Source organism: Mustela nigripes, chromosome 17 (genome assembly GCF_022355385.1).
Source record: "Mustela nigripes isolate SB6536 chromosome 17, MUSNIG.SB6536, whole genome shotgun sequence".
In the NCBI taxonomy this organism is placed as follows: Eukaryota; Metazoa; Chordata; class Mammalia; order Carnivora; family Mustelidae; genus Mustela; species Mustela nigripes.
Window position 1 is genome coordinate 45,277,943 of NC_081573.1, and position 15,098 is coordinate 45,293,040.

General features: G+C 35.5%; 1 long non-coding RNA gene across 1 annotated transcript in view; it reads right to left on the reverse strand.

Moving 5' to 3' along the window:
- Positions 1-2,801: 2,801 nt before the first annotated feature.
- LOC132005752 (uncharacterized) overlaps positions 2,802-15,098 on the reverse strand; it is a 155,146-nt gene continuing 142,849 nt past the window's right edge. The window contains exon 4 of the long non-coding RNA XR_009400902.1: positions 2,802-2,949. This is a non-coding gene — a long non-coding RNA (uncharacterized LOC132005752). The remainder of the gene's footprint in view (positions 2,950-15,098) is intronic.

The following is a 15,098-nucleotide window of genomic DNA, read 5'->3' on the forward strand; positions in this document are numbered from 1 at the left end:
TCTTTAGAGGAAGGTGACTACAATTCAAATTCTTCTACAGATAAATTTTTAACAAGAAAATAAGACCAAATCTCAGTGATGGTTGAGCCCTTTGTATCAGAAAATCTCTAAGCACCTGAATTACACTGAAAGAGGGTTGGGCAAAGGACCCCGTTACTAGAAATGCTTTTTCTTTGGGGAAAAGGCAGCTTCCAATCTGGCTTCAATATCATGCTCATGTGGATACTAATCTCCTTGGAATTAATAGTTTTTCCCCCCTGGAAAATGTGAAATGGCAACATCTTAAAACGGCTGATATGTTTTAGGTAGCTGTTTCTAATTTTGCTTTAAAGGAATGTCTGTAGTGCCTAGCTCCTGTTATAGACTAATGATCTTCCAAACCTCGCTTTTAACAAGTTTAGACTTTAAGTTACAAGAGCACAAGCAGTTTAAGAGTCAAGTTGAAGGATGAGAAGTTTGCACCTGCTGCTCTGCTCTGCAGCCTTAATTACAGCAGGACACATGTGCTCACTCAGTCTCTGTACATTACTGCTGGGGGTGGACCAGCCAAGGCTGCGGCAAAACTTGTAAAGAAATTAATGCTCTCAAGGCCATTAAAGTAGAGGCAGCTTTCCATTACTTTTTACTTCACAGCAAAGGTGGGTATTTTCTTTCCTTCTTTCCTTTCTCCCTTCTTTCTTCCCTTCCTCTTTCTTTAATCTCTTTTTAAAATTAAAGGCACATATTTTTAAGATGTCTTAGCCAATTAGTTTAGGTTCCTCTCAGTCTATCTTCTTGAGCGTTTAAATTATAGGTGCAAAAATAAATTTGTTCTTGATCCCTTATGACTGTTTCATTTCTTATCCTATATGGAACAAAAAGACTATGTAATCCAATTTATGAATCCCTTAACATGGGAATAAGAACTTTCAGATCAAAAGTTTTACTCTTGGGCCAAATTCTTCAGGCTAAGAAATGAGTACAAAGCAGCAGCTGAGAGTAGCAACTGAAGAAGACACCAGTGAATATTCTCTGCCTCTCTGTAATGCCAAATATTTCTTTTACTATTTTTCTCATAACCTACAAAATAAACATGGGGAAGAGGCATGGGAACAAGTGAAAAAAATTAGCACAGAGAAACGGTTTGAATAGAATGTTTTCAGCATATTAGAATGCATCTGCGATACAAGCTTTAGGTGGCTATAGTGTGAATTTTCCCCATTTTAAAAGCAGTGATGGTACCGGAAATCAGAGTGCAGACACTGGTGTGAGAGGACTCGTAAAAGCTATGGAGGATGACTAGGGGGTGATTGTTCCTTTTCTCTGAAGATAATAACCAATAGAAATGTAGTTTGACATATTGCCTATAGATAGGATTTCATCATGGGGTGTCCATATTCAGTTATATGGTTCTAAGTTTGACAGTGAATAATTTTCAAAATCTGATTTGTATTCAGCTGAATTGATTTGTTTTTTCAAAGCTGTAAAGCTGTTGCTGCACTGATGCCTCATCTGAATTGTTTGCAACAAGAAATTTGCTGTCATCTTTATTTTTTAATTTTTTCCCCCTCTAGTTGCTTTTAAGATTCAGTCCTTTATCACTAGTTTTATCACATCATGTTTTGATTATAATATATCTTGCAGTAGTTTTACTTCTGTTTCTTATGCTTGGGGTTTGCTGAGCCTCTTGGATCTCTGGGATATTACTTTACATCAAAAATGGAAATTCTTCAGCCATTGTTTCTTCAAATATATTTTTCTCTCTCCCCTCCTTCCCGCCGCCCCCCTTTGTAGGGATTCCCAATTATATATATGTGATAGGCCATTTGAGGTTAGCCTATAGCTTGCTGATGCTCTGGTTTCATTGGAGGAGGGAGCTGGGGAGAGGACAGGGGGTTAATCCTTTCTCTGTGGGTTCATTTTCCATAGTTTCCAATGCTGTGCCTTTAAGACCACTTATCTTTTCTTCTTATGTGCTGTGAATCTCATCCAATGTATTTTTTCGTCTCGTATAGTTTTCACCTCTAGAAGTTTGAGAGTTTTTTTATATCTTCCATGTCTCTATGTAACTTTTGAACATAAAAATAGTTACAATAATTGCCTACTGCCTCTTCTAATATCTACATAAGTTTTGCAGTGGTTCAATTAAGTGATTTTTCTCTTTATGAGTTGTGTTTTCGTGCCTCTTTGGATGTCTGGTGATCTTTGATTAAAGCCTAGTAATTGTGAATTTGCTTTGTTGGATAGATAGTTTTGTATTCCTATAAATACCCCGTTTGTTAATGTGATGAACTTAAGTGATCTGTATCGTTCCAATTTTAGTATATGTGCTGCCGAAGCGAGCACAACTTAAGTGATCTGAAAACAGTTTGATCCCTGTGGGTCTTGTTTTTAAATTTTGTTGGGTAGGATGAAAACACTAATTAGTTGAGGGCTAATTATCCCCTACTCCTGCAAAGGACCCTTCTGAGAACTCTACTCAAATGTCTCATGGGGGAAAAAAAATGTCCCATGAAACTTCACCAATCTGGGTGAACATCAGGTGCTGCTCCCTCTTATCCTTTGGGCTAGTTCTTTCCCAGCCTCACATAGTTTCCTAACATGCAAGCATTGGTCAGCACTTTTATGACTACTTGTGGGGGAGACTCTGTACAGATCTCCAGAGGTCTCTCTTTTCTGGTACTGTGTCCTACAAACTCCAGCTGCCTTGATTTCCCCAGACTCAGCTTTGTCTCCTTACATCACAGAGTCTGCTGGGTTCCACCTAGGTTCCTGTGGCCTGGAAACTCAACAAGTAAGATGGAATAATCGGAAGGCTTACCTTGTTTGTTTCTCATCTCTCAGCAATCACTGTCTTTCACTGTGTGATGTTCGGTGGCTGGAGAACCATTCTTTCATGTATTTTTCCTTGTTTTTTTTTAGTTGTTTTAGCTGGGAAGGTTAAGTCTGGTCTCTGTTACTCCACCTCAGCTGGAAGCAAAAGTCAAATTTAGTTTTTAGATATATGCAAGTAAAGTCTTAAATACCTTTCTACAGTGCTACCTTCACTGAGGAAATTTCCCAGAAGGTCTGAATTAACATAAAAGTCTTTTCTGAGCAGACTTCTCTGAACATGACATGGTACTGATTCACTCTTTGGATAAAGACTGTAACTAACTGATCCTTTTGCTTAGTCACAATAATCAGGTGGAAGAAGGGTAGGTAAATGCAAAATTCTTCTAGCCACTTTTTGCCATACCATAATGCCAGGTAGAATGGGAAAACCATTTCTTAGGTTTCAAAGTCAGACCATGGCAGCAGAGGTATTTCTGATGGTCAAACACTGTATTAGGTCTTTCCCCTTAACTATACGGGCTATCGCTATTCATCAAGGTGTTTAAGTCTTAAATATAAAAACAAAACAAAACACTTCCATTTCATTGCCTTGCTTCACTCAGATCAGTTTTTAGGACTCCTACATGTGGCATAAGGAGATCCATTAATATGGAAGTGTGGTGCACACTCAGAGATGAACTCATTGCACTAATACAGAGGATTAATAAAAATCAGGTCCCAACACTGAACTAGTTATTCTGGCTAAACTCAGATCATGGGCTTTGGGGTTTTTTTTTTGTTTTTGTATGTTTATTATTTTGGCAAACATTTATTTCTAATTAAACTGGGCATATAATACATCCATAATACATGACATTCTTAAGGTGTTAACTCATTACTTGCTTTCAAGACTCAAGATTTGTTCCAGGGTACCTTTCCCACTTTACTTAATCTGCAAATTATCGATTCCACTAAAACTAGCCTACCTTCCAAACACACCCTGTACTTTACCCTCTATATTTAAAGGTTTAGAAATGTCATTTATTCTATGACCTCTCATCACATTTTCCCAGGCCCTTTTCTGACCCCTTACTGTAGTACACATAATGTCTTTTTGGCAGTAATACATGTATGTGTTTTATCCTTAGATCACCTGCTATCCTCTATTTATATTTAATGTTTGAATGAGTAAATCAAGGAATAAATAAAGGAAAGGGTAGTCACATTCATTTTTATGTTTTTTAATAGGAACGGAGGTCTTAAATGAGTGAGTATAGATCAAATTATATATAATTTGGCTAAAACACATTAAAAATTTTTCAGTACCAAACCTCTAAGTAAGGGAAAATGCTTTTCAGCAGGTAGGAAAGGAAAATAGAAATCAATGAAAAAATCAAATGGGACAGGATTAAAAACTATAGAAGCCAAAAGTCTGCTTTTTAGGATAAAAAATAATTACAATAAAAAACAGTCTAGGAATTTAGAAGTACCAGTTGAAACCCTTTGTAGCTTTCGCCAAATGGAAGGATTTTATTAATAAGTTATTTGAAAAGAGCTACATGGATATGTTTTTCTAATCAAAATGGAAATGTCTATAGAACGTTTGAAAGCCAGGCCTCACACCAAACCTAGAATGAACATCAGAATATAACCCCTAAAGAGATAATTAAATAATTATGAAGTCTGAAATTCGCCTTCAGTTTTTACCAGTTGGTTTCTTTGGTTGGCTCATTAGAAAAAAATATATGTGGAATATTTTTATGATTTTCTGTCCATAAAATCTCATACCAATGAAGATATTTCCATAGATTATCTAAAAATGCAATAGCATGAAGTACAGAAAAAAAGATGCAGACTTTCAGAGCTCAACTTCAATGCATTGGACTTGCAGGGCATACCCTATAACTTTAAAACATTTGTTGCTGTCAAAGAGCTATGTAAGTAATAGTCCCTTCTGTCCCCAAAAAAGCAGCATGCCCATAACATTTCATGAGTAACTTTCACCAAACCTTTAAAGGCCCAATGCTGAGGCAACTGCAAAGCCACTACTGAGGGATAGGTAAATATTGAGAGATACGAGGGGGGGGAAATCTTTTACTTAAGTCCCCAAATAGAAATTCCAAATCACATGAAAAAATTTTACCGAGATAACCAAGAACTTAATAGTCAGGAGATGGATTTACTTAAAATCTAATGACCTGTGATCCATTAACAACTACTAATTATGAAACAAAAGCAAACAGGTGTAACTAAAGAAAAGTACTATATAAGAAAATATAGAAACTGAATAATAAGTGATAATCAGAAAAAAATGACATAGTCTTTTTCCAGAATGGAAAAATACTTTTCAGATTTAAAGTACATATAATATTTGAGTATTGAGGATGAATTAAGTAATTCCACACTGAAACATACTCCAGTAACATTATAGGAAATGGGTTAGCTATTTTTCTCCTTGGTGGCTTTAACCATTTTTACATTTAATATTTGGCAAAGATAAAGGAATTAGCCAGTGAGCAGGTTTTTTTTTTTTTTTTTTTTAAATCAGCAAGAACAGATGTGGGAGACTACAGACTAATAGCCATGAGGTGCAGAGAGAAAAGAAATAGCAATGTAGATTTCTATATCCAGGTAAACTATCATTCAAGAGAGGTTAAGGACATTCTGGGGAAATTGTAATAGAAGTTAACATTTAATATCTTTCATAATTGTCCCCAGGAAAATAGAATAACTAGAGTAACAAAACCAAAATCTACAAACAAGATCAAAGAAAAAAAAGCTGGTGTTAAGATACCTTCACAAACCCCAAAATATGAATAGAAAGGAAAAATCCACCAAAGCTACATGTGCTGCATGGCACTAACAAGTGTCTGAGAAATGTCAGATGAGCTTGAGTAAAGAGAAGCCCTAAAATAGCCAATAGGTACTCATGAGAAGAGCTGAAACTTGGAGAGGTTCTGCATGCTGTGATTATGGGGAGCAAGGCAAGGGAAGATCTGAAACAATTAGAATTTCAGTTCCGTTTTAGACAAAATACCCCAATGATGATGAACTGCCATCAAGATAATTCAAATTTAGCAAGGCAGGGATAATAGGAAGGAGGAAAGGATGGGCAGGGGAAGAAGGAGAAAGAAAGGACTTGTGAGAGAGCTAGTATGCCAGCAAGCAGGAGCACAAGATAAAATTGAGGAGGGAGAAGACGCCAAGAATTCTCCTAGTATGAGACCGTATTTTTGAACACTTCACGAAAATAATGTAATGGGATGGCTAGATCCAGGAAACTAAAAATGTCATCCCAATTCATCTATTCCTACAAGTTCAGAAAAACTAATTTCACATAAAAATTATTAACAGGATAGGATGGTGGTTGAATCCCATAAAAACTAATTTAAAAAAAAAAACCAGAAAGAAAGGACACACCCATTAATAGATGAACAGTATGTAGCTTAATGTTTCAAAATGAGCCAAAATGGAACTTTTGAAAGGATATTAGATATAAAATAACATTAGAATTAGAATAATCGGGGCGCCTGGGTGGCTCAGTGGGTTAAGCCTCTGCCTTCAGCTCAGGTCATGATCTCGGGGTTCTGGGATCAAATCCTGCATCGGGCTCTCTGCTCAGCAGGAAAACTGCTTCCCCCTCTCTGTCAAATAAATAAAATCTTTTTAAAAAAAAAAATTTAGAATTAGAATAATCAGAATTCAGATAACTTGGGATAAGATTAGAAATAAAATTCTTAAAAATGGATGAGTAAACAAAAATCCTTCAAGAAAAGTAGAAATTGAAAAAGAAAATTTTAAGATTTAAAAAGATATAAAGAGGGTTTTTTCCTCTGCTTCTCACTAAAATGTAGAAAGCTGCAGATTCCCACTCCCACTTAAAAAAAAAAAAAATATATATATATATATATATAGTTATTTTTCTTGAATACACTAGAGAGCTGAGGTCAGATAATAATGAAGTAATCTGGGTTCCAAAGACAGCATTCACTTGCAACTCTTAACACAGGGCTCTACCAGGTGATCTGAAGAAACTAGTACAGGCCTGTGGGAGGTCATCAGGGGCTGCTGGGAAATAAGCACTAAGCATTGCCTGCTTCCTCCAACCCTTCTCTTCTCCAAAGTAAAAGCATCAAAGAGGACTTCTGCCCTAAGTCACTGGTAAAAGACACTTGGTGGCTGGAGAAGGAGGTAAAAGAAAAAAACCCTACATCCCTGGGGTGAGGGCAGGAAAATATCTTGGGCCTAGAATCCTACGTTAAGAAGATATATGCTATCACTGAGGAGGGAGCAGAAAATCACCCAGAGCCAAATATGTAAGATAAGGTAGAGTTTGTCTGCCAAAAGGAAAAGAAGAAAGAGTAAAATTGCTCAAAAAACCCCTTCCAAGATACGCAAGGACTCTCTAAAACTGAGGCTGAACCTGGACAACAGAAAATCCCTCACTGCTCCCACCACGAACCTATCATCAAGTGATGATGAACATTTGAAGTCTTTCTTTAGAAAGACTCTCTTTATGGTGCAGACATACAGGAGCAGCTAAAAGTCTAAGGGAAGAGATAAAACACTGGTAAAAACTCTCTGAAACCCACAGCACTGACCTAAACACAGGGCAATAGCAGCATACAATTAAAGGAATTTGAAGTTCAGAGTGTACCGGTCAACTCTTCTTTCGACTCAATCCCCAAGAGAGAAAAAGCATGTCCATTTCTCTATATAAATACAATTTACCTTACTCCCTACTATTCTATACCACCAAGAAAAGAAACAAACCTTATGTGACGACTTATGGAAGAATATAACATCATTCGTGATATTACTTTGATTAAAAAATGAAAAGAAATGATCAAGTCTCTAGATAGATGCAACCAATTCTCCCAGTGTTAATTCTTACTCATGTGCCCCTACAATTCTTATATTGAAGTCCTAACCTCCAGCACCTCATAATGTGACTGTATTTGGAGATGAAGTCCAAACTGAAGATAAATGAGGTCATAGGGGTGGGCCGTATTCCAATATGACTGGTGTCCTTATAAGAATAGGAGATTAGGACACACAAACATACAGAGGGAACACCAGGTAAAGACAATGGACAATTAGGGCCATCTACATGTCAGGAAGAGAGACCCTAGAAGAAACCAATCCTGCCAGTATCTTGACCTTGGACTTCTAGCCTCCATAACTGTGAAGAAACAAATTTGTTGTTTAAGTCCCTCAGTCTGTGGTGTTTGCACAAACTAATGCACAAGGTATATGGAGAAGAGAGGTACACACTAAACTATAGCACAGAGATGCAATAAACAAAAAGTAGACTATGGGAATCTCTCTAGATAAAACAGTTCCTTATCAAATAAATTGCACGGAGAGTGAAGGAGTTGGAAACAAAAGTATCTATGCATTTAAAGATACCTAAAAGTACATTAAAAACAAAGTGGCAACATGGATTTATGTGGACCCTCATTCATATTATTTTTTAAATTATGATATTTGAGAGAATTAGAAATTTGTTCATGACTACAAATTTCATAATATTAAGAAACCATCATTAATGGAAAAGTTGTATAGAAATTAAAGATCAGGACTTCCCAAAAGAAGATTCTAATGGGAGACACTGTTTATAATAAACTAAGACCACAAGAGACCACAGCTTTAGGGTTTGGGTAATCCAGAGGTGGAACACACCTCTTACAGACTTATATTCGAGGCTCAAATTCCCTAAGAAGCCCACGAAAACTTTAAACTTGGTTTTCTGTATTGGTAAGAGCCACAGTTACCCCACACACCCAAAGAAGAAATCAAAATATACTTAGAGACGCATGAAAATGGAAGGGCAATATATAAAAAATTATGAAACTTATGCAGCAAAAGTGGTTCTAAGAGAGAAGTTGTCAGCAATATATGCTATTTGAAGAAACAAGAAAAATCGCAAACAATCTAGGGCGCCCGTGTGGCTAAGTCAGTTGAGTGTCCTGCTCTTGATTTTGGCTCAAGTCATGATCTCAGGGTCCTGGGATCATGCCCTGCATCAGGCTCCCCACTCAGCAGGTAGTCTGTTGGTCTCCCTCTCCTCCTGCCTCTCTCCATCCTTGCGCACACACACTTTCTCTCAAATTAATAAATCTTTAAAAACGTTTTTGAAAAATCTCAAACAGGCACCTGGGTGGCTCAGTGGGTTAAGCCTCTGCTTTCGGCTCAGCTCCTGGTCTCAGGGTCCTGGGATTGAGCCCCACATTGGGCTCTCTGCTCAGCAGGGAGCCTGCTTCTCCCTCTCTCTCTGCTTGCCTCTCTGCCTACTTGCGATCGCTCTGTCAAATAAATAAAAAATCTTAAAAAAAAAACTCAAACAACCTAACTTTATGCCTCAATGAATTAGAAAAAGAACAAATGACACCTAAACTTAGTAGAATAAAGATTCTAACAAAGATCAGAATGTAAATATATAGTGACTAAAAAGGTAACAGAAAAGATATATGAAACTAAGGTATGTTTTTCTTAAAAAGACAAATCTTTAGCTGGACTCACCAAGAAAAGAGAAGACTAAAATAAATAAAATAAGAAATGAAGAGGAGATATTACTGATACCACAAAATATAAAAATCACGAGACTACTACGAACAATTTTACACCAAAAGTTGGACAACCTAAAAAAAAAAAGGATAAATTCTTTAAAATATACAACCTACTAAGACTGAATCATGAAAATATAAAATATGAACAGATACACTACTCTAAGAGATTGAATCAGTAACCAAAATTCTCAACAAACAAAAGTCCAAGAACAGATGGCTTCACTGGTGAATTCTACCAAATATTCAAAGAAGAAATAATACCAAGCCTTCTCAAATTCTGCCCAAAAAAACAGTGGAGGAAGGAACACTTCCAAACTCATTTTACAAGGCCAGCATTGTCTGTCTTAGACAAAGACACCACAAGAAAAGAAAATTATAGGCCAATATTGCTGATGAACACAGATGCAAAATTCTCAACAAAATATTAACAAACTAAACTCAACAATACATTAAAAGGATCATATGCCATGAGAAATGAAATGTATTCAGGGATGCAAGGATGGTTCAACATCAAATCAATCAATATGATATTCCTTATTAACAAAATAAAGGGAAAAAATCACATGATCAGCTCAGTAGATAGAGAAAACGTATTTAACAGAAGTCAACATCCATTCACAATAAAAATTCTCAACAAAGTCAGTAGAGAGGGAATGTACCTCAACATAAGGGTCATATATTATAAGTCCACAGCTATTACATTGAATGGTGAAAAACAAAGCTTTTCCTCTAATATTAGAAACAAAACAAGGATTCCCGCTCACTTTTATTCAACAATAAAAGAAGAAGAAGAAGAAAAGGAGGAGGAGGAAGAAGAAGAAATAAAAGGCAAATTGGAAAGACATAAAACTAACTATTGCAGATGGTATCATGTTATACATGGAATACCCTTAAGACTCCACCTAAGAACTGTTAGAATAAATCAATTCAGTGAAGTTGCAGGACACAAAGTCAATACACAAAACTCTTCTGCATTCTTATATGCTAATAATGAGCTATCAGAGAAATTTTTTAAATTCCATTTTTTAACTTACCAAAAAGAATAAAATACCTAGGAACAAATTGAACCAAGAAGGTGAAATACCTGTACACTGGTAACTATAAGATACTGATGAAAGACTCAAAGAAAACTCAAATAAAAGGAAACTATGCCATACCCATGGATTAGAAGAATTAATATTGTTTAAATTTCAATTGCATTTTCACAGACAATCCTAAACTTTGTATAGAATCACCAAAAACCCCCAAAGAGTCAAAATAATCCTGAGAAAGAAGAAAGCTAGAGGCACTCTGCTCCCTAATTTCAAACTATATTATAAATATAAAGTAATTAAAACTATATGGTATTGGCGGAAAAAGAGACACACAGATAAAAGAAACAGAATAGAGAGCCCAGAAATAAACCCATGCTTATAATCGTCAACTAATTTACAATAAAGGAGGCAAGAATATAGAATGGAGAAAGAATAGTATTTTTTAAAATGGTGCTGGGAAAACTAGACAGCTACATGTAAAGGAATGAAACTAGACCACTATTTCACATCATTTACAAAAATGAACTCAAAATCGATTAAAGAGTTGTGTGTAAGGCCTTACACCATAAAACTCCTAGAAGAAAATATAGGGTGTATGCTTCCTCTCCTTGACATCAGCCTTAGCAATGATCTTTTTTAAATCCCATTTGATTTAATGGGACACCAAATCCCATTTGATTTACCAAAAAACCAAAGGCAAAAAAGCAAAAATAAACAGGTGGGATTACATGAAACTAAAAAAGTTCAGTACAGCAAAGGAAACCAACAAAATAAAAAGACAACCCACTAAATGGGACAAAATATTTACAAACTGCATGTCTGATAAGGGGTTAACATCTAAAATATATAAAGAATAAATAAAACTCAAGAAAAAAAAATAAACCAGATTTAAGTGGACAGAGAAACTGAACATTTTTCCAAAGACAAAGATGGCAAACAGGTACAAGAAAACATGCTCAACATCAGTGATCATCAAAGAAATGCAAACTGAAATCACAATGAGATGTCAACTCTTTATCTGTTAGAATGGCTAATATCAAAAAGACAACAAATAAGATGTGGAGAAAAGGGAAACCTTGTGTACTGTCGGTTGGAATGTAAACTGATGCAGCCACCATGAAAAAGAGTATCAAGTTTTCTCAAAAAATTAAGAACAGAACAACCATTTAGTCCAGCAATTTCATTTTGGGGTATTTATCTGAATGAAATAAAACAACTATCTTGAAGAGACACATGCATCCCCATATTCACAGCAGCCATCCTCACCTCACGATTGTAAGAATTATTTTTTAAAATGTCCATACTACCCAAAGCATTCTATATTTACAAGAGCCAAGACATGAAAACAACCTAAATGTTCATCACTTAGTATTTATTTTGGTGTAAGTACACACACACACACACACACACACACGAAAGGTATTCATTCCTAAAGTGAAGGAAAACTGGCCATTTGTGACAATATGAATGAAACTTGAAGGCATTATTAAGTGAAATAAGACAGAGAAAGACAAATACTATATGATCTCACCTATATGTGGACTCCAAAACAAAACAAACAAAAAGCTTAAAAAGAACAGACTTGTGACTGCCAGAGGCTGGGATATGGGTGAAATGGGTGAAAGTGATCAAAAGATACAAACTTCCAGTTATAGTTAACAAAGTATTTTTGAAAGTTGCCAAGACAGTAAATACTAAAAGCTCTCCTCACAAGAAAAAAATTGTAACCTTGTGTGGCGATTAATGTTTTAACTAAATTTATTGTGGTAAACATTTTGCAATAGATCACATGCCCAATCACTAAGTTGTACACCTAAAACTAATATAGTGTTACATGCCAAATACATTTCAATAATAAAAATATATAAAATAGAAATAATAATAGAAATAACAAAGAAATACATAAATATATAAAATAATAATTGTGAAATTTTTAAAACTATATGGAATTAAAATATTCAACATTAGCATTCAGGTTAGAAGAGAGTAAACAGAGTTAAAAGCTTTTAAAGATCTTGTATTACCCAGGAAGGAAACAGAAGTACTGATTACCATTTAGGATTTAAATGTTAAGAATGATGGTTTTAATGTCTTTTTTAAAGTTTTATGCATTTATACATTTGTATTCAATACTCAAAATTAGAAGGCAAATGTTGAGTTCAATGTTCTCTCAGTTCAGTAAGTGGTCTATTAATTGAGGAGACATTCCTGCCATAAAGAAGAAATCAGCATTCCATAAAAAAGACAAACATTTAAGTTTTTAACTTTCAAGATTAGCACAACAGAATTTATTTACTTTCTAAACCGCAAACTCTACTACCTTTAAAAAAATTCTTGAGTACTAAAGACTTATCTTTAAGTCAGACCTACTAAGGTGTAATCATATACCCAGAAAAAATCATCCTTTTAGGTGTATAGTCTTATGAGTTTTGAGAAATGTGTACTTTGTATAAACAACACAAAATCAATATACAGAATTATGTATTATTACCTTCTAAAATCTCCCCTTCCTTTGTTGTCAGTCCTCTCCCAATCTCCAGCCAAGGCACCACTGATTTGTTTTCTTTCCCTTATAGCTATGCCTTTTATAGAATATAATATAAATAGAATTATACAGTATGTAACTTTCCTTTTGTGCCAGTCCTTTATGTCTGGCTTCTTCCACTAAGCTTAAGGCTTTGGAGATTCAGCCATGTTATTAGATTTTATCAGTAGTTCCTTTTTATTTTGGAATACTGTTCCATTGCCTGGATATACCATAATTTAGTTATCCATTCACCAGTTGATACATATTTAGGTTGTTTCCAGTTTGGGACAATTTTTTATAAAGCTGCTATAAATTTTTGTGTACAGATCTTAGTGTGGACACATATTTTTTCTCTTGAACAAATATCTAGGCATGGAATTTCTGGATCATATGGTAAATTTAACATATAACTTTGTTAAAAAGATGACTGTGGTGGAGAGACTCTAAGGTGGCCCTCAATTATCCCAGCCTCCTGGTATCTATGCCATCTTATAATATTCCTTTCCTCAAGTATGGGCAGAATCTGCCTCTAAATAGTAAAGAATTTATTACTGGGGCACCTGGGTGGCTCAGTGGGTTAAAGCCTCTGCCTTCGGCTCAGATCATGATCTCAGGGTCCTGGGATCGAGCCCCATGTTGGGCTCTCTGCTTAGCAGGGAGCCTTCCTCCTCCTCTCTCTTTCTGCCTGCCTCTCTGCCTACTTGTGATCTCTGTCTGTCAAATAAATAAATAAAATATTTTTTAAAAAAGAATTTATTACTTTAAAGTAACTAAAAGTAATTGAAGTATTAAAGTATTTAGTAATTTATTACTAAATTGCAAAGGTGATAAAGATATCACTTCCATGATAATGTTACATAAAATTTTAATTTTTGTCTTGCTAGCAGACATTCTCTATATATTCTCTTCCTTCTTGATTTTGATAAAATAAATTGCCATATGGAATGATCCATTAGCAAGAAAGTGAGAACAAACAATAGCCAGCAATCAACTGAGGCTCTCAATCTCATAGCCCACAAGGAACGTTGTCATTCTGTCAACAATGACATGAGCTTAAAAACAGATCTCTCTCCATTTAAGCCTCATATGTGACCCCAATCATGACTGACACATGGACTGCAGTCTTTGTTGCAGACTCTGAACAGAAGAGGACCCAGGAAAGCCCTGCCCAGAATCCCGACTCATAGAAACTGAGATAATATACGTGTACTGTTTTTAGCTGTTACATGTATATAATTTGTTTGTAGCATTTGATAACTAATATACTGTTTTCTAAAATGATTTTACCATTTTACATTTCCAGCAGCAAAATGAAAGCTCCAGCTACTTTGAGCACCCACTGTACTAGGTAGTGTCAGTTTTTATAAATTTTAACAATATCAAAACATGTCTACTGGTACTTCATTGTGATTTTGTGTTTTCCCATATGACTCATAAATTGGACTATATATTCATGTGCTTATTTGCCATGCTTATTTTCATTTCATTAAGATTTTATATTGAAGAGGGCCCCTGGGTAGCTCTGTCAGTTAAGCATTTGTCTTCAGCTCTGATCATGATCCCAGAGTCCAAGGATCAAATCCCACATTGGGCTCCCTGCTCAGTTGGGGGTCTGCTTCTTCCTCTTCCTCTACCTTCCACCCCCACTTGTGCTCTCTCTAATAAGTACAATCTTTAAAAACAAAAGATTTTATATTGGGGTGCCTGAGTGGCTCAGTAGGTTAAGCCTCTGCCTTTAGCCCAGGTCATAATCTCAGGATCCTGGTATCAAGCCCCACGTTGGGCTCTCTGCTCAACAGGGAGCCTGCTTCTCTCCCCCCCACCCCTGCTGCCTGCCTCTCTGACTCTCTGTCAAAAAAAAAAAAAAACTCTTAAAAAAAAAAAAAAATAAAAAAAACTTGAAAATTTAAAAAAAAAAAGATTTTATATTGAAGAGCAGAAGCTTTAAATTTTAAGTCAAATTTGTGAATTCTTCTGTGTTATATACTTTCTGTGACTTAGGAAATCTATGCTAATCTAAAGTCACAAAGACTTTCTCCTATCTTTTCTTGTAGAAGTATTATAATTTTAGGTTTCACAGTTAAGTCTATGATTCATTTTGAGATTTTTTTTTTTTTTGTATAGTATGTGAAGCAGGGACTAGGGTTCATTTTTTAGCATATAGGTGTCCAATTG